Below are 23,141 nucleotides of genomic sequence, written 5' to 3'. Positions count from 1 at the left end.
GAGAAAGCTAAGTTTCCAGAGAGAAAGAAAAATAATGTTGTAACCCGAATAGAGGGACGGAAGAAAGTCGACAACAGAGGAAAAGAAGGAAAATCTTTTGGGAAAAGGAAAAGAGTCAAAAAACTATGCAATCGTGATTCGTAGTTGTTCGAACGAAAAGAATAATATAATAATTTGGTTCTATTTGAGCACGTTTGCTCCATAGATTTCTCAAATAATTTTTTCACATCCACAAACCGAAAAAGAAAAAAACAGATACCACTAGAAAATATAAAAGACATCAAAGGGACTTTTTCTTTTTTTTTTAATTTCCGACTCATCTATATTAATACTAGATATAGTTAAATTTCAATTTAAAAGATTTAAATTTTAAAAATTGGCATTTTAAGTACGGTTTCCATCATTTTGCCTTCTTGTGTTTCGGAACTGAAACGTTCATTTATTGAAGTAATTATTTACTTCAATAAGTCCAACTAGGTGTAATGCCATTCAACCGACAAGGCTAAAAACGAACAATTTACTAAAAAAAAGATACTGATGCCGGGACGGCTCCTTGTCCAATGGGTCGGAAATCAGACCAAATATGGGAGATATATATATATATATATATATATATATATATATATATATATATATATATATATATTAGTATATTTAATCAACAGGTTTTCGAGAAATGAGTTATTGTTTGGGATTCGATTTGGGGGTTCCGCTGGTGGGGGTGGCAGCGCCGCTGGGGTATGTTAACCCGTGCGACCGGGGGTGTGGCTTCCCTCCGCCGGTGGCAGTCCTGATCGTGACTTGGTAATGCCACGCGAGACACCATGATGGAACCGGGTGGATGTGCGGGGGATTGTCCCCGACTCCTGAGCGGACCAGAATGAGGTTGCGTTCCCCTTATTAGGTGACCTAAATTGGTCGACTTATTCGGGTGTAGGTCTGAATTTCTATGTTGCGTAATACATAATTTTGATAGGTATGATTGTAGCACTGATTTAACAATAAACTCGTTTGTTTTCTGAGGCATTCACAGTCACAAACGGTGCTGTCAAATCTGGACTAGGCGCGGGGTTCGCGCTTTCGCGGTTTCGGTCAGTTAATTTGAGGGAATCATATTAGGTTGGATGTGAAGATGTCCGTTTGAGGCCTACGTGAAGGCGAAATTTGATATGTATTTTACTGATGCAAATGTCTGCCAAGGCATTTACATCGCTGGCATCTAGCAGAGGCCTGGCTGAAGACTGTGAGATGTAATCAGTTAGAGGGTCTAAAGACGTCCGGTAAAGCCCTCAGGGCTTGGACGCTGTGGCGACCGGTAACGTCACAAGGCGGGTGTCTTCCCACTACGGGATTGGGATACGAGGCAAAAACTATATACAAGTAATGTTTAATTTACAATCCTACAGTTTGAAATAACTTAATAAATACTTTCATCGTATTAAAACTCATTTTCAAAAGTCCCCGTTTGGAAATCGAGTGAATCTCCGTCAAAAACCTCAAAGACAAGATAACTACAAACGAGGAGTATTTACAGAAACGGTTAAACTTCATATGAAACCCACCGGGTTGGTCTAGTGGTGAACGCGTCTTCCCAAATCCAGCTGATTTGGAAGTCGAGAGTTCCAACGTTCAAGTCCTAGTAAAGTCAATTATTTTTACACGGATTTGAATACTAGATGGTGGATACCGGTGATTTTTGGTGGTTGGGATTCAATTAACCACACATTTCAGGAATAGTCGAACCAAGACTGTACAAGATTACACTTCATTTACACTCATATCGTCCTCATTCGTCCTCTGAAGTAATACCTGAACGGTAACTACCGGAGGATAAACAGAAAAAAGAAACAAAGCTTCTTATGGAAAGTTTCGACTTTTCGTTCACTAAAAAACCACGCGCTGATATGATAACCAGTAACACAGCTTTTCTTTATATAAAAGCTATTTTCACTATTAAATATTAATTGACACGTTTTGAATTTTTTATTCTTTTCTTATCACGCAAAATTAAACCACCAGTTTATTTTTCTCCGACAGCAAGCAGGCGTACGTTTAGTTTACATTGCTTCACGTGGCGCAAGCTATCAGGGTTCAGAAAATATTAGGATATCAGGTAGAGAGGTTTTATGGAAAAAAAACTGTTTAATAATAACATATACAGATAAATATCATAGAATATGAATTGGATTCGGGCTATTTAATTATTGATAAAGAAATTCAATAGATGCCTAAATATTTTTCTTAGACAAAAAAAATTATCAACATACCCTTTAAAAGATATAAAAATAATTTATATCACCGCTATAAAAAAACAATAATTTCATTGTAAAAGTGTTAGTGAATCTCCTTATCGCAAAAAAAAATTGTAAATAATACAAACCCCCGAAAAACACTTACAGTGTAAAGATATCCTCAGAAAACAATTGTTGGCCCGGGTCCGAAAAAAATTGATATACAGAGAAGCTCAATACTATTTGCTACTCTCAAGTTTCTCTAAAACAGAATTCTTTGCTTCAAACGCAGATAAAAAATATTTAATAAATTTTTAAAACTATTACAAAAATTCACTCGCTACGGGGTTTCAAAATACAACAAAACTAGTTTAGAAAAAGCCAAGCAAGCTATTTATTCATTAGTTAAGATCAACGATTTAGAGTAACATTATTTTCTTATTTACTATTTTGTAATTGAAACAGTCCCGTAGGGGAGAGGTTTTTTTAAAGATACCTTCACATAGTAAGAGTTTTTCGGGGGTTTTTATTATTTACAATTTTTTTATATCATTCTGTTTTTGTGATAAAGAAATTCACTTACACTTTTACGATGACTTTTTTTTATGGTTATGATCTACCGTTATAAAAAAGTGAAAAATTTTAAATTTCAAAAACTACCCCAACCCCTTTTTTAATTTTAGAAAATATAGAAAATTTTTCTGCCATTTTCGAAGAATTTATGTTAAACAGATTCTAAGATATTAATTAAAATACAGGCCGATAAACACACATTTGTACATCTTCAAGTAATTTCTATAGCTTTGGACAAGTTTTATGGTTATAAGCGGTCTGAAACGTTGAAATTCGCAAAAACCCCGTACCCAACATTTTTGCCGATTCCTTTATAACAACATCAATACGAATACAGTTTTTTTCCCTTCCCCATTCTAGAATCGCTCTTGGAGCATTACCTCTGGCAGGGGAAGTATTCAGCCATCAGATGCCGGTACGCGGAGTGCCCGCAACCTCATTGTGCGAAGACGACCCCCACAAGGTCGGAGGGCTCTCTAAACGCTCATCCGCGGGCCTGTCCGGCCCGGCACCCTCCGGCGTCGAATTCCCTGTCAAGCTTCCTCCGAGGAACGTAATCTTTTTTTTCTTTTTCCTGTTTTTAACACCCCCAAAGTGACCGGTCCTCGCCGTTAAGCTTTAACACAACCACTTCAGGGTGTCGTGGCAGTCGTTTACCCCCCTGTCTTGCCCTCTCTTAGGGATTCCCATCGGGGTCCCACAAGCTTCATCAAGATGCAGTAGCCATCCCTTCTGGACGACCACTGCATCCTTCAGCTAGTGAGCTGCCCTTCCCTGTCCTACTCTAGGTTGCTGCACCCGCATTGCGCGGTTCCAGCAACCGCCGCGTCCCCCATCTCACACCTGAGGGGTCTTTTTTTTCCTGTTTAGCCTCCGGTAACTACCGTTTAGATAATTCTTCAAAGAATGAATGAGGATGATATGTACGAGTGTAAATAAAGTGTAGTCTTGTACATTCTCAGTTCGACCGTTCCTGAGATGTGCGGTTAATTGAAACCCGACCGCCAAAGAACACCGGTATCCACGATCTAGTATTCAAATCCGTGTAAAAATAACCGGCTTTACTACGACTTGAACGCTGGAAATCTCGACTTCCAAATCGGCTGATTTGGGAAGACGGGTTCACCACTAGACCGACCCGGTGGGTCCGAGGAACGTAATCTGCCATTCACTTTCTTAACGTAGTCCTCTATAAACTTCCATTCTAGGGGGTGCTCTCATCATAATTCTCCGAGTGTCTTCTGGATTAAACATGACGTCTCCACCCAAGGTTTCCAGCATCTCTTGGCGTTCATTCTCAAATCGTGTACAACTAAAATAAACATGTAGAGAGGTCTCCTCCTCAGCACACGCGGGTCAAAGGTGAGGAAAGATTAACAACAGTTTTAAAAATACGGTACATTAAATTACGTTTACCTAACGCCCTTTTTTATGACCGCCGAATACGAATCGCATTAAACGATTTTACAATGTCCATAACGTTTCGAAACTAAAGAAGGGTATTCAGGGATCTGAGAAGCGTTATGCGATAAAGTTGGTATCGATAGAATCGTTACTGCATCAAGAATTCGACTATAACAATTTGCTATAGAACTAAAAATAAGGAGATGGGACGTAGATTGGGCGGGTTGGACGTAGATTTGAAACCGAATTAAAAAAAGTAGCATGTAGTGGCAATTTTCTCTCGTCCAAATACAGACATTACCTAGAATCTCTATGTATTATTTATCGACCGAAGATATTGGTCTCTTATGCTAAAAAAAAGCTCTTTCCAACTACCTTTTGAAAACAGGGAACCGATTTAAAAAAGAAGAAGAAAATGATAACCGCATTAATCTAATTTGATGTTAAATTTGATCTCGAAACAAGTCTAAATGTAAATATAAAAAGTGAACCGGATATTCCTCCTAACATCCTCTTTAATGTTTTGACATTCTTTTTGCATTTTAAACAAAATTTCAAAATAAAACCTATCCATTATCTACACTTATTAGCGTCTTAATTGTTTATGAAAAAACGGTTGAACCTATTTTAATTAAATATATGAGATTTAAAACAATAAATCAGTTAATTTTTACAAAAATGTTTTCAATAAAAATATTAAAATTTTTAGCCTAGTTCCCACACCCGTTCTCATAAACCCGTCGGTATGAGAAATGAATTCTGTGTTTTGCAGAACACCACGTAAAAAAAAAATAAATAAATCATGTTAAAAGATTAACAAATAAATTTTAAGTAAATTAAACTTTTAATAAAGATTTATATTTTTTTAATTACCCAATATGAATTATATATATATATATATATATATATATATATATATATATATATATATATATATATAAACATACACACTAATAAAATCAAACTAATGATTTCTTAAAAAAAAAGAAATATTTAGAAATTCCACCCTTAATTATTGATGTAAGCATCTACTTGGCACATAAGAGTTGGTAAAAGGTAATATTATAAAATTAATTTTTACTCTCGCGTGAAATAAATGTCCCTTAGCGAAAAAAAGCTTTTTCGTAATCCCTAAAGGGTTGTAATTTTAATTAAAACATTTTAGAAACGAAAATTAAAAAGAATATATCCTATTAAAGTCGCTTTTATTCAGATTTCATTACTAGATCGCGGATGCCAGTTGGATTTCAATTAACCACACGTCTCAGGAACGGTCGGCCTGAATCTGTTCGGAAGACACACATCTACCAGTAGTGTAGTTCATCGTTTACTTTTTTTACATATTTAATTATATTCTTACATTGTTGCGTCTTTAAAAGAAAAACAATTTTTATGTAATTGAACTATTATTTACTATTAATATAATATTATTATGATGTTCATACAATAACTTATGTACTACGTAATTATTATACGTACTGCTGAATCCTAATTCGGTTCAGTCACTCGCGTTCATAATTTCACACAACATGTTAATCTCATCTCATTTATTACATTACACTGATAAGCCGGTAATGAATTTAATCGCTGACGCGACTAAAAAGAAAAGAAAATTTTAAAGATGCCTGAAGGTAAAAAGAAACCAAGGTTATCTTTCAGGTAATAATAGATAACGCCTTGACATTCAACTAGTTGCGTAAGAAAAAAATAAAAAAAGTTACAAATAAGTAAAGCGTATTTCATTATCCTAAATGGAATCGGAAGGGTAGTTTATCTCCTGCGTATCGCAAAGGAAAATCCTATTCTTAGAACGGGCAAAAGATAACGGGAATAAAGTTAACGTCCCAACATAACGAAAAATGATAGATAAACGACCGACAGGATTCTGTGTACGAGATTATAATAATTCCTTTACAGAGCGAGAGAGAGACGATAGAGCGTACTTAAAATTTACTAACGTTAGAAACGAATCGAATAGAAATCATTTTAAGTGACGTACCGATATTTCAATCGTTATATAAACGATTAGCATGCATCGACATAATACAGCCGGTAACCGTGTAGTATTTTCACGTACGTATGTTTGTGTAAAGTACATATCAACAGCGAGAGTCGAGTCCAGTTTTTGACTTCCTGTGGCAAATGTCAAGGCGAGTAACGGGGACCGACTATTCGCCGCGCTACTGCCGTTCAATCTCACTCCTGCTCCTCTACTATCTGCACACGTTTACAGACACGTCAAAAAGCGTTCGCCGGTCGTCGAGAACGAAGAACAAGAACAAAGAGTAACAGTAAGCGAAAGGTGAGCAGCACCGTACGGCTACGAACGGTACACCTTATAACTTGTACTTTAGAAAGTCCAAGTCTCCTAACACTCGTTCCATTAACTTAGTCGACCCTGTCTTTTGCTTACGGTGTATCTATCGGCGCTATAATGAACGGTAGGGGATAATTTTGCAGTATGTAGTTTCTACGAGTACTTCAGATGTTATTATGTAGAATTTTATGTTACACAATTTTATCCGGTAGACTGTACAACATAATACTGTATTACTTAACATCTGAACTTTTTTTTTAACCGACAGACGTTGTTTCAAACATCAAATTCTTTTAATTTTAAAGATACAATTTTTTTTTTTTGATTCTACATAGTGTTGTAATTTATAAACAGATCATCATATCCTTTAAATTAATCAAGAGTGAATTAATAATAAAAGAGATAAGCGGCACCGGCGGAGAAATTACTTGATGAATAAACTGAAACAATTTGACGTTGAAGTCGTCATCTAAGATAAAAAATACCAGCCGTTCAAAAAAAAATTCCATTATTATAAACTCCTGTATTTATTTAAAAAATCCCTTTTGGCACGCCGGAAGGCGGAGGTAGATTTCACCGTTGCTTATTAAAGGATAAAAAAAATGTCCACCTTAAAGTTACGGAAAACATCAAATTTACTCGATACGACAACGGTTGCGTGTGAATAAAAGTTTCACATGTTCACATGGCAAGCCCGTCTTAGAAATTCAGAAACATTTTGGTCATCCCTTGCCGTAAGGGTCGGTCGTATCAAAAATAGTTTTAGACAAAACTTTTAGGTAATATTTAGAGGACTAACGACCGCTTTAATCCGATTTGATACTGTGCCTATTAAGGGAGGGATGATTTTTTTTCTTTGAAACTCCAATTTTCCATCCCCTGGGCTAATAGTTGGTAATATAAAAAAACTTTACCTAAATAAGTTTTAGGCACTTATCCAAAGAATAGTAGGAACTTTAAACGAATTCGATATTTTACTTAAGAAAGTTACAGAGCTATTATTATTTCACGAAAAAGCCCCCCGTTTCCACCCGCACGGTCTGATTTTGGTCGTTAACGAACTCGACCGAGAAATTTTGAGCTGACGGTGGTTTTCGATCTGGGGATGTGAAACGCGAAGATATGTCGAAATTTTCCAGAGGACGAATCGTGATACCCATTACAACGGGTAGCTTTCATATAAAATCTACCTCATAAGTAATAGCTAAAATATTAAAAATGAAATAACGCTTAAAACTAATATCACTAAAACCCTACAATTAATATCGCAGTCGGAATCTTAAAAATACGATAAATTTATTAAAAGTAACATAAAAATAAAAAAAAAAAATAGCAAAAACTATATAAAATTAGCACAAACATAAACAGAATTTAACAAAATCCGAGAGGAGTATAAAGGCTCCCTATTCGGAACAGAATCAAAAGCTAACACAGAACCACAAAGATTAAAACAAAAACAATTCGTTAAAAACTCTTCCAATATAAAACATACTGCTACAATATTAAATTTTACGTATAAAACCAACACGACGCAAAAATATAAACATCCGGTCTAAAACTTAATTATCATTGCCCAGGACTCGACGGATGTTTCTGGACAATTTAAATTTACGACGCAAGGCCGCACAACAAATGTAATCCATAAGGATGTGGCGCACAGTCAAACGGCAGTTGCATCGTTCGCATATTGGTGCATTTACTTTTGACATTAGATAACTGTGCGTGACTCTGGAATGGCCTAACCGCAATCGACAGACAACTTCCTTTCGACGGAGTTTTCTGAAAGACGAGTCCCACGGCAACACAGTGTTTTTAATGCGTAGGCGTTTATTATCCATTGCGGCAGTTTAGTTACCTTGCCACTTTGCTCTCTCCTTTTCCTGTTTAGCCTCCAGGAATTACCGTTCAGGTATTATTTCAAACGATGAATGAGGTATGAGTGTAAATGAAGTGTAGTCTAGTACGGTCTCAGTTCGACCGTTCCTGATACGTGTGGTTAATTGAAACCCGACCGCCAAAGAACACCGGTATCCACGATCTAGTATTCAAATCTGTAAAGAAGTAACTGCCTTTACTAGGACTTGAACGCTGGAACTTACGACTTCCAAATCATCTGATTTGGGAAGACGCGTTCATCATTACACCGACCCGGTGGGGTTGGTCTAGTGATGAACGCCGATCGATATATGATCGGTGATATAAGGTATCTCTATATAACTGGATAAGGGATCCTATGTATTCGAATCGGTAAAATTTGAAGCATAACCTAGCGCCACCAAAAGAGTAAATAAAATGAAACGGTGCATGCGCAGAGGTAGAGCAGGGATAAACTTGAATAAAATTATTTACTTGAGTAAAATAACTCTACCACAACGATTATAGTCGCGCAAGCGTACAATGGTTTTATTTAGTTCCCAGCCGCTTATTCTACGGCGCTGGAGTACGCTTCATACTGAACACATAATTATATTTTACGCCATAAGGATCCCCTACTCGGGTATATGATCAGTGTATCTTACCCGTTAATTTATTTTTTATTTTTTTATTTTAAGAAAATGAAAATGGATGCCACGAATTAAAATATTTTTAATTAAACCTTTTTATTAGTGAAGGAAGAAACGGGTTTCACTAATATTCTGTTATCTCAAATTGACGGGCTATTAGCTACTAGTCATATATATATATATATATATATATATATATATTGATATTTTATTGTTTATAGTTGTTAACGAATATTTTTTTGGTCGTGAACTTTACTTTGATATCATTGTATTAAAGGAAATAAGTGTAAAAAGGATGGTTAGCTGAACATTAGAATGATAACTACAATAAAGAGACAAAAGCCAACGGATAGAACGAGCAGATTAATTATTTTTTTCACGTACATACTTACGAAGGTCATTCAGTAATTTCAATAATTTAAGATATAAATTACTAGGAAAATAATTACTTTTTCAATGACAATGAAACTAATTTTTCAACATTGCATTTATGCACTTGTCCCCCATCTTTCTGTGACCTTTTTTTATTCCAGTAATAAAAGAATTGTTAACCTCGGTGTATATGCAATTCTTTTACCGCATTCCTGACTCGTTCATTGTTGTCTAACTCGGTGACATTTAAAAACATTTTGTGAGAAGCAAATATATATATATATATAAAAGAACGAATTATGCGAGATAGGGACTTTAAGGTGGATATGACAATACCTCCCGCCACTATTTTTGAATTCCCGTGTTTCTTGAATACAATGGGATTGAGCGTTGTAATGCAGAAAAATTTTATTTTTCGAGAAAGAACCAGGAACCGCTTCTATTTATCACTTTATTCTCTATCGCGAATAGTACTCGCTGTTATGATTGTACGTTGTTCTTCCAAATAATTCCAATTAATTGAACCTTTATTGTTCCAAAACATCGATTACTATCAATCTGAAGACTGACGAGTAGGTTTTGAATTTTTTCCTAGCGGGCGAATTCGCACGTTACGATTCCTTACTCGGAAGTGTAGACGATCAGAATGATAAATCCTAGTTTTTCATTCATCCGTAGTGACAGGCCAAGTCCTGTCACGGCTACTGCTCTCCACCTTGTTCTGTCTTTGCTATTCTCTTTGTTTCCACATATTTTTCCTTTTCCATAATCCCAAATTAGAAGATCTCTTTACCCGTAAAGTTATTTCATATCTACTTTATTTTGTCGCTAAATTTTCAGTAAGTATTCCGCAAAACGGTTCATAGTTCATCGTCTAATTCCATAGCCCAGGGATTCCCAGACTGTGCGCCGCGAACTCTTCCAAGGAACGACGCGAAATATTATAAAAGCTTCATAATTAAATGAACGAAGACGTTTATAATTATCAATTTAATGCCAATAAGTAAAAAAATAATGAAGATACACGAGCTTTATTTATTTTTATCACTTACGAGTGAATGGTCGTACTTTTATTTAGGATAGGGCGCCATGGAAAATTTTAATTGAAAAAGGGCCCCGCGACTCGGAAAAGTTTGGGAACCACTGCCATAGCCACAAAATTCTAGGCTCTCTATTATCACACGGTAACGGTAAAAACTGCTGATTTACGATACTACTGATATCCCCGGTAAATATGCTCCGATCACACGAAGTTTCAGGGACTTTAAATGGTTTCTTGTTCAGAAAGATTTTGAAGCTATTTTCAGGGTGGGTAGTGACTTCCTGCCGTAGTTTGTAAGTACAAATAGTTCTTTATCGATATAAAAGCTGTTTTCTTTATCGCTAGTGTTTTTTTTTCATTGCAATTTAATCTTTCACGGTTATACTAAAGCCCGTTAATTTAACTTTACAATGTAAAGACTCGAGATGCCGGTGCATCCTAGATGTTCCCGGCGGAGGAGAATGCCTTTGAAATGTCTCGGATTTTGTGTTTCTTGTTTGGCGACACCACATTAAACTTAACGGATGAAAAACCTACCTTTAAAGCCGGATGTTCCTAAATCCACATAAGACATAATACAATTCTAACGATTGTGATCTTAATTTAGTTATATTATATTTATTACGATTAATTATATAAGAAAATAAACGAAACAAAATTTAAAGTACATATACTTGTATAAAACGGAAAAAAAAAGATTTATAAATATCCTATGAAAAAGCAGAATTTATATCCGATGATAAGAACCGTGTAGAAGAAATAATCTATGAAAAAGGACAAAAAATACTCAAAGCAGGCAGTTTAACTACCTTGGGGAGTTAATAACAACAACTGTACTCGAAAAAAGAAATTAAAAGTGGAATTGGTAAAATGAAAAGATCGAGTGCGTATGTTTACAATAAGAAATTCTTAAGTTATAAAGGTAAACTACAACGGTACAAAATAATACTTTGGCCAGACGTCTTTAATGGAAGCGAGTGTGTTTAAGAAACTTTAATGTAAGAAATGTTTTAAAGAAGAACGAAGAAGCTTATCCAAAAGAATAGAAGAAGGTTACAGACTAAAATCAAACAAAGAAATTTACCAAAAATAAAAGATTTAGAAACGGAAATACGGGAAAGAAGAATGACATCTTTGACCGCATTTATAGGATGTGTGACAATAAACTTACAAAACGATTATTTAACTTTTAAAAAGATAGAAAAACCAAAATAGAGTGGCATCGAGAAGCAAACCAAGACATAGCAAAACAAAATAATTGGAAAAAAATAACGGATAGAATAGTTTCGAAAAACAACTGAGGATTTGAAAATAGACGAAAAGAAAAAACCAACGAAAAGCTCCAGGAAAATTAGAACAGCAAAAACAAGCGCTCTCAAAAATGATGAAAAAGTACTGCAACGACATCTAAAAAGATCTACTTGAAACAAGAAAAAGACAATTAACTCTTATTTAATTACTTAGTACATTACTTTCATTTAATTAACAAATTTAGTATCACAATATAATACAAAATCGTTTGATATAACTAAAAAAAAAAACAAAAAAACATATAATTAAGCATAATGATACTGTAGCGTGACAGTTTTTTCTATTTTTACACTGATGGGATGAAATCGAAAAAAAATAAGAGGCCTTGAAAAAAGTACAAAGAGTAACCCCAATGTAGATAGAATAGAAGGGTCGTTCATGTCGGTGCATATACGTCAGGGTTGGATTTAAAAAAAAAGAATGAATTATAAAAACGGGGTAGGTAAGAATCCAATTTCCAAAGGGTTGTGTCTGTCTCAAGTGTTATTTTCATATATATATAAAGTTTAGTTTGCAACCCTTTAGATTTACAAGTGTTTTCTAACACGGAGGAATACGCAACGATACGAAGCGTATGTTTACGTACAACAAATGCATTTGAAACGTGATGTAATGAATAAAAGTCAGATGTCTGGTGAAGATTTAGTTAAAACTTCCATTAAATATGAGTGCGTTATCATCGGTACTCGTTAAGAAACTATAAGAGTCCTTTCTTCTAACCTAACGCATGTTTACATACGTAAAGCGAGATAAGTAAAACAGGAATGTATCATTTTTTCAAAAAAAAAAAACAATAATTTCAGAGTGCATTCTACACCCTTTTTGCGATCGATAAGAAAAAAATACTGTACGCACATGATACGGGCGGAAAGATAAAAAAAGAAAGATTAAAGGGGAGATGCGTACAGACTTCCAGAATGGGAATATTTAATGGTTCTTTCTTTCCCTTTAACGACCCCTCTAACCTATTCCTGTAGAATTTCTTCGCATATGTTTTGTCTCTGCCTCAGGCACTCGATTAAAATAGGAATAATGAATTCTGCTATTTCTTTTTCTGTGATACCGAGTAGCCTATCGCGAAATATCAAGAACACGAATATATTTTTGGGGTTCTACGGATATTTATTTTATTTTGTTACCGGTATTTTAATAAACTGTATACTATATGCACGTTTACTGTTATTAAAATACTGTATGAAATGTTCTCTTACGAGAACATTTCCGGAGTGAATTCTATTCCAAAGAATAAAAACATTTAAATACAACGTGTATCAAAAAGAACTGTGCAACCACGCACGGTCAGTAAATGAAATTTGCACAATTTAAATGTGCGCATCGCCTGGCTAAATACCGGTCACCAGAATGCTCTAATCTCTCTCTCTCTAAAAAATAAATTTTTTTTCTCGTGATATGTTAGTATAACCCTGTTTGAAGGATAGATCAAACCTGATGAAAGACAGATCTGGCGGTTATTCCTGGCGGTCTTACATAAGTGTTGCAACCTTTAGAATATTTCCGTCAACAAGCCGATTAAAATTAAAAGACAACGTAATAAAGTTACATCCAAAGTAAATAGCTGAAGAGGACAACGTCTGACATCAACTAGACAGACAAGATGTCCGTCGATCGAACAGATGCGCTTCTGGATAGTGAAAATATGGGACGCGGTGGATCGACGCGTAAATGTTACGAGTTTTTTGAAGACTGGAATTTCTAATGCGCTGGACAGCAGTGAGGACGATTCTTCGTGATAGATTGAGGAAAATGTTAGAAAAGAAAGTGAATCGAAAGAGGACTATAGTTCTAAGGAAGAGAGCGATGATGCATAATGGCCCACTGTAAATTTTAATTATTCACCGATTACCACATTTTAGATTCATTATAAATCTATATAAAATCGTTTCCTCACATAAATCACGCACCTAGTTTTAGATAAAAATGTCGGTGAAACGTGCGTGAATTACACGAGTAAATACTATATATATATATATATATATATATGTAGGCGCGCGCGCGCGCCTTGACTTTCTATTTTGTAGTTAAGTGAAATATATTTTTATGAAGTATTTAAAATTAAATGATAAAGGTATTTCTTTTTTTACCAAATTACTTTTCTTTCTTTTAGCTTCCAGGACCCCTCCATTAGCTACTGCTTCAGAGGATAAGATGAAACGGCTATTTTGTAGCGTGTGAAAATATATACTGTGCCTGACCGGGATTCGAACCTTGGACCTCCGGCTGAAAGGCAGAGACGCTACCAGTCGCGCCACTGAGGCCAGCAGTAATGTATCCACTAAAAATACAATTAAAGTTTTATAAATAGAAAATTTTAAATGTTCAATATCTTTTTATTTTTTTTTTCTGTTTAGCTTCCGGAACCACCGTAGTAAGGTATTACTTCAGAGGATGATGTGTGTGAGTGTATATGAAGTGTAGTCTTGCACATTCTCAGTTCGACCGTTCCTGAGATGTGTGGTTAATTGAAACCCGACCGCCAAACAACACCGGTATCCACTATCTAGTATTCAAATACGTATAAACCTTCAAACTACATTAGAACTCTCGATTTTTAAATCAGCTGATTTGCGATGATTAGTTCACCACCTGACCAACCCGATGGGCTAAAAATGTTCAATATTAATATTTTTTTTTTTTTTTAGTACGTTACATTCGGTTAGTTGAAAAGAGAAATTATAGTTCCTGTAATTCAAACGGAACTCTTCTTTTAATGTGGAAATATACCTTTCAGCTTACAAAAATGGGAATCCTAGTTCGAACAACTTTTAAGTCGTTTTCTTTGCTAGAAAAAGAAAATTTCTTTGTAACAAATTTGTTACAGTTTAATGATTGCGGTGTTTAAATGTTTAATTATTTTTTTCTTTTATATCTGTTTAAATTCTACATTTCCGAAAATCTTTTAAAAAACCGGTGTATTATTTCTATTTTCACGTCAATAAAAATAAAGGTAAAAACGATACGTAACAGGTCGTTTTGTACATATGACAAGAAAACATCTAATGCTGCAATTAAATTTTTTCTGCGATTATTTGTTTTGACACACTCTTTTTTAACAGTAAAATGACAAGGTCGACGGAATAAAAAAAACAGAAGAAAAAGCCAACATTTTAATATACATAAAACAATATACGATGCAGTAAATACGTTGTTTAAGTTAAAAGGTTATCAGAAAACACAAAACATTGAAAATAAGGTCAAATTAGTCGACTTGTTAATAACTCAAAAAATAAATAAATAATAATTAAAGCAAAACAAATTTTAAACGATAATGTAGAGGGATCCCCTTTGCATAAAAGAAAGTCTGGGGAATCTAAAACTCACCTAAAAAAAAAACCGCAATGGTTTGCATAGCTTTCCAGGCTACGCCGGTCGAGTTATGCGATTCATTTACGAAAATTTTCTGGAAAATTCAAATCATCAATCCAATCATATTAACTCCCATTCTGTATCTTTTTGTATCATTTTGTTTCTTTATGATAAAATAATCCCTTATTATTGAAAAACAACCAAAATTATTAAAAATTTGAAATAGCGAAACAATTTTTTTTTTCATTTTGGGACTCCCATACCCAAGGGAAAGCGTTCGGGTAAAATTTTGTTAACAAAGTAATCCCTACGTGGTGATAATAAATTTTAAAAATAGAAAGATCCAGCCATAATTCTAAATAAACTTGTAATTTTCTAGGAAGAGAGTGAAAACTTTTGGTTAATTTATTTTTTTCAAGAAACACTAAAGAATAAGGGCTATAAAAAATTAAGATCATTACATTTTAAATGCAACGGGTAACTTGCGAGATGGATTTAAATTTAAAATATATTTTTAAAGATTTTTTTTTTAAATTAAAAATATATTTTTTTACTAAGACAATCAGAGTAGGACGGATAAAAAAAAATTTTATAACGGTTTGAAGGCCTGTCGATGTAAAAAATACAGATGGAAAAACAGTTTCTTTCCTGTCAGGAAAGGATTACGCACTTCATTTTTTTGCGGAGAGGGGTAAATATGAAATAAAACGTTTGGTAATTTGTCTTTTTAATATAAAACAAAAATTTAACTTCTGCAAGAAACATTTTTTGATAAAGCGCCCCAGTAAAAATTTGAAATTTTATTTCGGCCTAAACACCCCCTTCCATTTTTCTAGTTTTTTCAAAAGTTTTATACGTTCTCTCCCCACGAAGGTAGTGCCGTCTATAAGTTTAAAGAGAACTGGTTCACGGGGTTCAGAATTAAAATACCAAATTACAGGCCAACTTAAGTACGTACATTTACACAAACGTCCGTCTAATAAAAATAGTTTGTTTTTTTTTGACTTTTGGGCACTGGAATAAAATTTTTTTCCAACACATTATTTACAATTTATTTAATTTTCTTATATCTCCTTAAGACACAAAACTTAAAAAAAAAATTTTTAGAGTTAGTTTTGATCGATTTATATATACTGTCCTGTTTTAGCTATACCAGTGAAAGAAAAATTTGAAAAGTCAAAAACTTACCGCAAAAAAAGTGCTGATATAATTCAACTACATTAATAAAATGTTACCGTTAAGTAAATAAAATCCTGAAGTTAAATATTACTATTAATAAGGTAAATAATTTAGATATACAATTCAATTATTTAAATTCATATTATGTTATATCATCTGGAATCCAAAAAAATAGTAAAACAAGAGTACACAGTTCATATAAACACAAAATAAAAAGAAAAGATCATATATTTTTATTACGTGATTTTAATTTTAAATACCGAAAGGTTGGTAAATCACCGACCGCATTTGACGTTTTAAAAAGAAATTATTTTAATTAAAACAAAAATATTAAGGAGTAAAAAAATTTTATTATATAACAATTTTTTTTATTTAAATAGAAAAGATATTACTAAAGAGGATCGATGGGTGCGTTCATTCATTAAACTAGATTAAAAATAGATGAATGGAGAGAACTAAGAGAAGAGTTATTTACAGCCAAAGCAAAGCAACATAGCCCTCCGACTGAGAGGCATTGACGAGGAGGGCAAGCACGGATCGCTACGCGTGTTAGAAGTTGTTTGTAAACATAAATTTATAACAACATATTATTGTACACGCACTATAAAAAAAATAATCTGAAAAGAGAACAACACAAAAATAAAAGAATCATATAAGCTACAAAAACGTTCATAGATTGCGTGTGTTTTATTTTGTGTGTTACATACGCGGGCACATAAAGAGAAAGATTTAAAAGATAAAATATCTAAGTAGGGGAACAGATATACAATGCCACCACCACCATTAGAAAAAGTAAATACGTTTTGTTACCGATATAATCGGTGTCGACTCGATTTTACGCCTATAGTACAAGCATTGAAATATTGTTAAATGAATTAAGCTACAGTTACTTAAAAACAGAAAAAAAGGCAGACAGAGTTGTAAAAATTTTTTAACTTGGCGGGAGGGCTAATTAGTGCAATGCTCTCTGTATACTACTATTCGGATCCGATCCAAGAAAATAAAGGAAAAGCAGAAAAGAAGAAACGATATTAACGGTGTCCCTAGCAGATCAATTTGAAAGAAAAACAAAATCCAGCCGGTGTACGTGAAAGAAGAAAATAAAAAAAGAAAAGAACCCGAGAACTCCATTATAAAATATCGAAGGCTGGTGAGCCTTCGATATTGTGGTTGCTACTGCTGCTAATGGCGATTACGTAGCGCCTGAAAATGCCATACCTGACCGGGATTCGAACCCAGGACTTCCGGATGAAAGGCCGAAACGCTAACAAACGCGCCACGGAGGCCGGATGGTTAAACCGATTGAAAATCTTTAAATGCGGTTTACGAAAAGCAGCCGTTTTGGATTTAAAGTAGACCCGCTCCTTACACCGTCATGCAAAAAAGCATCAAAAAATTCCATTATAAACTGACGGCTGGCATTGTTAACAGAAAAATTATCGATAAACTCTTAGCTTTAATTTTCAATTCGCATCGTCGTACTACCGACTAATTTTATTACCTATATCTCATCGGTCATTGATTTTCTTTATAAAGATTAACGATACGTCGCCCGATAAATAAGGAAATATGTATCGTACATCAAAAATATTTTTCTTCCGTACACCTTTTAATTTAGAACCCGATAGGGTTTAATATCCCCTATCCCTTTAATATACAGATAGGGCACACCTTGAAATCAAATAAACTATAAGACGCCTAAGAAATAACGTGAATTACGTAAAAAAAAATTATTCTACTAGTAAAATTTAGAGGTAAAGAATTTTGATAACGTATCGCTTCAATCTCTTCGACTGATTCTACTAAAATTAAATTTTATCGATAACCCGTAGAACTCACCGTGCAAAATTTCATAAAAATCGGACGATACAGCGTCTTTCTTTTTCTGTTAGGTATCCGGAACCGCTGTAAGGTATTACTTCAGAGGATGATATTATGAGTGTGAATGAAGTGTAGTCTTCTTGTACGGCCTCAGGTCGATCGTATCTGAAATGTGTAGCTAACTGAAACCCGACCACCGACTTTGAAATCAGCTGATCTGCGACGATGAGTTCACCAGCAGACCAACCCGGTGGGTGGACCGAAATATGCGTTTCTTTCTTTTTCTGTTTAGCCTCCGGAACCGCGTAAGTTATTACTTCAGAGGAAGAATGAGGATGATATGTATGAGTGTAATCTTACACAGTCTCAGGTTGACCGTTACTGAGATGTGTGGCTAATTGAAACCCAACCGTCAAAAAAACACCGATATCCACGATCTAGTACAGTAGAAGTCCATTAGTCCGGCATCCAACAGTCCGGAATGCCCGATAGTCCGGCATCGCTCCGGAAAATTGTAAAAATTTTGGTTTTCTCCAAAAGTGTCTTTAAAGCAAATAAAAACGCTCGAGAGCTATTCGGAATTTTTCGGGGTAGTTCGGGATCATCCGGAAGCGCTCGGTATTGTTCGGAAACAATTAGCGGCCGGCTAGTCTCAGCTGTCACAACAAATTCAGGTGCAGTGCAGCTCCGTTAATCAATCACGAAACGTCTTCGCCATTTTTTTGTGCGTTGTTGTTTTGTGTCCTTTCACATCGCAGTAAACGTAACTTTTGAAACCGTTTATAAAAAAAGTGATTTTAGTTCTAACTGTACAGCGACCGTGTTTTCAAAACCTAAGCCTTCGAGTTCAAAAGGAGAGAAACGAAAACACGTAACACTGACTCTCAATCAGAAACTAGAAATCATCAAACGGCTACAAAAAGGCGAGAATAGAAATGTTTTAATGAATGAGTTTAATATTGGCTCAACTATTTATGACGTTAAAAAACAAAAAGTTGAACTAATGGAGTTTCTTTCTCGATCGGTAACAACTGAAAAATTGGCTTCTAGACAAACATTAAAAAAACCAAAACTGGAACAGCTAGATAGTGTATTGTTCAAACTGGTTTAGTGCAGTACGTTCTGAAGGAAAGCCGGTAACAGGGCCAATGATTGTTGAAAAGGCAAAGAAATTCGGCCAAGATTTAGGAGTTGACATTATCAACATTGTAGTAAACCCTCAGCCTACTCAAAATCTTGAAGAAAGTGACTAAGATGCTGAAACGGAAGAAAAGGAAAAAATCAGCTGGGCAGAAGCTGCAGAATCAATAAATAATTTTATCTCTTTTGCTGAGGCTAGTACTAGCTACAGTGCTTCAGAAATTATTGATTTCCTTATCATTAGAAATAAGTTTTATACTAAACGCCAAAAGTCAAGAAAACAAAAAGACATTCGTGACTTTTTTAAATCTAAGTGAAATATGTTTTGCAGTACGTGTACATACATTATATTAAATGTAAAATAAACTTTGTTGTATGTATTTGCATACTGTATTTGTAGTTTAATTATTAACCTAATTGTTCTTATAATTACCGCCCGATAGACCGTAATTTTCGGTAGTCCGGCACCGAGCCGGTCCCGAACGTGCCGGATTATCGGACTTCTACTGTATTCAAATCCGTATAAAAAAAGTAACTGCCTTTACTAGGATTTGAACCTTAGAACTCTCGACTTCGAAATCAGCTGTTCTGAGAAGACGCATTCACCACTAGACCGAACCTTTTTTTTATCCTTTTTTTATACACCCTCAACATCCCCGGCCTCTGCCGTTAGGCTATGCGCAGGAATGTCAGGGTAGCGTGGCAGTCGACTGCCCCCCTGTCTTGCCGTTTCTTGGCTTCCCATCGGGGTCCTCTCAGTTTCATCAAGATGCAGTAGCCCTCCCTTCTGGACGACCACTACATCCCTCTACTGAGAGGCTACCCTTCCCGTCCCTACAATAGGTTGCCGACTGCGCCTTGCGCGCAGCCACGCAAACCGTAACGTCCCCCCTCTCATACCTGAGGGTCCCAGATGCGTCATCGGAGCACCCCGACTAACCCTCATTCTTGCATGTGAAGGAGCCAGAGCGTCCTCTGCATCCCGGCTGCAAACCACTAGACCGAACCTGAAGATATTAAACCAAACGGCAGGATAAATAAATAAAATAGGGTCATTACTTCCACCCCTAAATGAAGTTGGGCAAATACATAAGCAAAATGAGATACTAATATAAAGGAATCATTTATTGAAATTGAAATCGATTTCCGCTAAACTCAGACAAAACTAAAGATTATTAAATTTTATGGACAAATCACGAAAAGTAATCCAACACAGTCGAATATAAATTTCGTTTCACACGATCAGAATAATCCTGAAACCGACCACAATCGGGATTAATTGGTCAAATGTTCTTTGCAGTTATCATGGATGGAAGATGATCTAATTTTAATTGAATGCACGGCTGTTATCTTTATTTCATTCTTCTTATTCTTTCACGGAACGATCAGATTTGAACTGGATATTATTATACCAACATCAGTTATGGAGTATTATTTTTGGGTAATCCTATCAGTGCTAACAATATTTTGCCAAAAAAAACTCGGATTTTGTGAAAAAATATAAAATTTTACTTTTGGTTAAATCTAATTACAATTTTTTTTTAAATAAAATCAATCCACACGTATGTAAATAATTACAAACAAAATTAATACAGAACGTTTAGAAAGGTGCTGTACATTGGAATTAAGAAAATGTAACGATGAAACTTTCTTAACTATTATTTTATATCTTTATTTCATTATTTTATAGAAATGGATACTACAATAAGTGGAATAATTAATAAAAAATTGTTGAAAATCACCTTCTCCAATATCAATACAACGTTTCACGCATTTCAATTTGTTTTAAAACACATTAACCGGCTGATGTACTGGAGTTTCTCATACGTATGCCGTTATTACAGTTTTTAGTTCGCCAGTCGTGCGTGGTCTGTTGCGATACAGTACTTATATCGCTGCCCCTCATAGAAAGTAATCTGCGGGAGTCGGATCGGGTGATCGTGTAGGCCACAAAACCCTCGAAATGATTCGCCAAAAAATTTTATAAAAAAGTCATCGACCTGTTAACTGTGTGTGCGGTGGCGCCATCTTGTTACAACCAACCGTGATTGATATCCACTTCTGTTAACCGACTGATGAAATTTGTTAAATAAGCACGATAACTATCACTATCTACGAGGAACAGGATTACTTATAAATCTTTCAGAAAACCTGTGCTTCACTAAACCGGTATACTTTTTACCTTCACGAAAGACGTGTTCGACGAGAAAGATGCCTTCCTCTACCGAAAGAAGCATTACATTTCTTTCGATAAACGAAACGAAAAGCACCTTCAATCACAACTCGACTGATGTCTTGATTTATAACTGAGCAACGCCCAACGAACCCGCAGGACAACCAACCTAATGCCTAAAAAATAGAATGCACCAGATAATTCTAAAACATACTGCACAGCGACTTTCTGTATATTATTCTTCATATTAAATTATCTAACCCGTTGATTCTCAAACTTTTTTGCCCGCCGCTCACATTGAGAATCAAACATTTTTTAGCGCCCCCAAAGGCTAGATAAAAACCCTTTAATTTCCATATTTATCTGTATCAATACGTTGCTTGGATCGGGAGATATGCGGCATTAAAGACAAAAGTGGCCCTTTCCCTTTAAATTGGAATATATCGGTTCAGAAAAATCGTAGAGACATACAAAAAAAGAAATTAAAGCTAAATTCTTAAGCTTTTAAACGATTTTAATGCAGTTTACTGAAAAAAATTCGTTTCCCCCATGCGCTTGACCAAACGCGAAGAAAACTTTCAAATTTTTAAAACTTTTCTTCTCTGATTTGTTTTTAATTTGATGATTTTTGAAATCTGCAGTGTACTATCAAAAAGTAGAGTATTCAAGATTTAATTTTTTTTTTTTTTTTATTCGTCTCTCTGAGTCTCTTGGTTGTAAAGTTAAAGTAATTTGAATACAATCATTTTTTATCATAAAATATAGGTGTCGGTTTAATTGTTTGTACTAGTGTAACAGGTATTTCATTTTAGTTTGAAATATCAGGGAAACATAATTTTTGCCCATTTTTTTTTTTATCAGCCATCGTCTTCCTAGACCGCCTGAACGCCTCTAATTTTCTGTGAGCCTTCTACCGCCACCCCTGAAGGTCTCCAGCGCCCACAAGGGGGGCGTTATCGTCCACTTCCAAGACAAATGATCTAACTGATAACAGTTTTTATTTTTTAATCGCTTCCATATTATGTAAGTATAAAACTCCCATAGCCGATAAAAAAAATATCGTAAGTTAAAAAATGTAAAACTAGCCTGCTCAATTACCTCGCAGAAAATGTTTTGTTCGGCTTGTGGATACCTGGAATTTTTTTAAAAATTTACCTTATGCAATGATTCACACCGATTGTCGCTTTATATTACATTTAAATTCTTAAGATTTGTGTAATTTTTATTATGTTACCGTGAAATATTTTATACGTTATCTGCTAAATTTAGATTTGATTATAAGCATTATGACTAAGCACAACCTGTTCATCGGTAATTTACCTCCCACCAAACTCGGGGAGTCATACAGTATATGAAAATAAGCAAAAACGTATATGTAGATATTATCTACCATGTTTCATGTTCACTCTGTCCGCCGATTTTTTTTTCAAAAAAGATTTATATTCTTAAGAATACATTGAGATACCTTAACGAAATTTGGAATACGTGTAGCAAATAACATCTTTCACAAATTAAACATGTTTAAAAGTTCCAAAATGGCAACCTTTTAATCACTAATAGCTCCGTAAATATTAGTTTTATCAAACAATGTTTTATTAAAGAAATAGCTGCAAAGGCGTGTCGCAGGCACGCCCTCCTCAGTTAGACCCTCCGGACAGGCAGAGTTTCGGTATGGGATTATTAGGTGTCCAAAATTGATTACCTATTGCGTAAAATTTTTTTTTTTTGAATGATGGAAATCGATTTAACG

At 34.8% G+C, this 23,141-nt stretch overlaps 1 protein-coding gene across 2 annotated transcripts in view; it reads right to left on the bottom strand.

The window, feature by feature from the left end:
* Positions 1-23,141, bottom strand: part of Spn (protein phosphatase 1 regulatory subunit spinophilin) — a 470,769-nt gene that overhangs the window by 318,224 nt on the left and 129,404 nt on the right. The window lies entirely within an intron of this gene.

Source organism: Lycorma delicatula, chromosome 6 (genome assembly GCF_047948215.1).
Source record: "Lycorma delicatula isolate Av1 chromosome 6, ASM4794821v1, whole genome shotgun sequence".
NCBI classification, from domain to species: Eukaryota; Metazoa; Arthropoda; class Insecta; order Hemiptera; family Fulgoridae; genus Lycorma; species Lycorma delicatula.
Note: the sequence above shows the minus strand (reverse complement) of the source record. Positions and strands in the feature narration are given on the sequence as shown.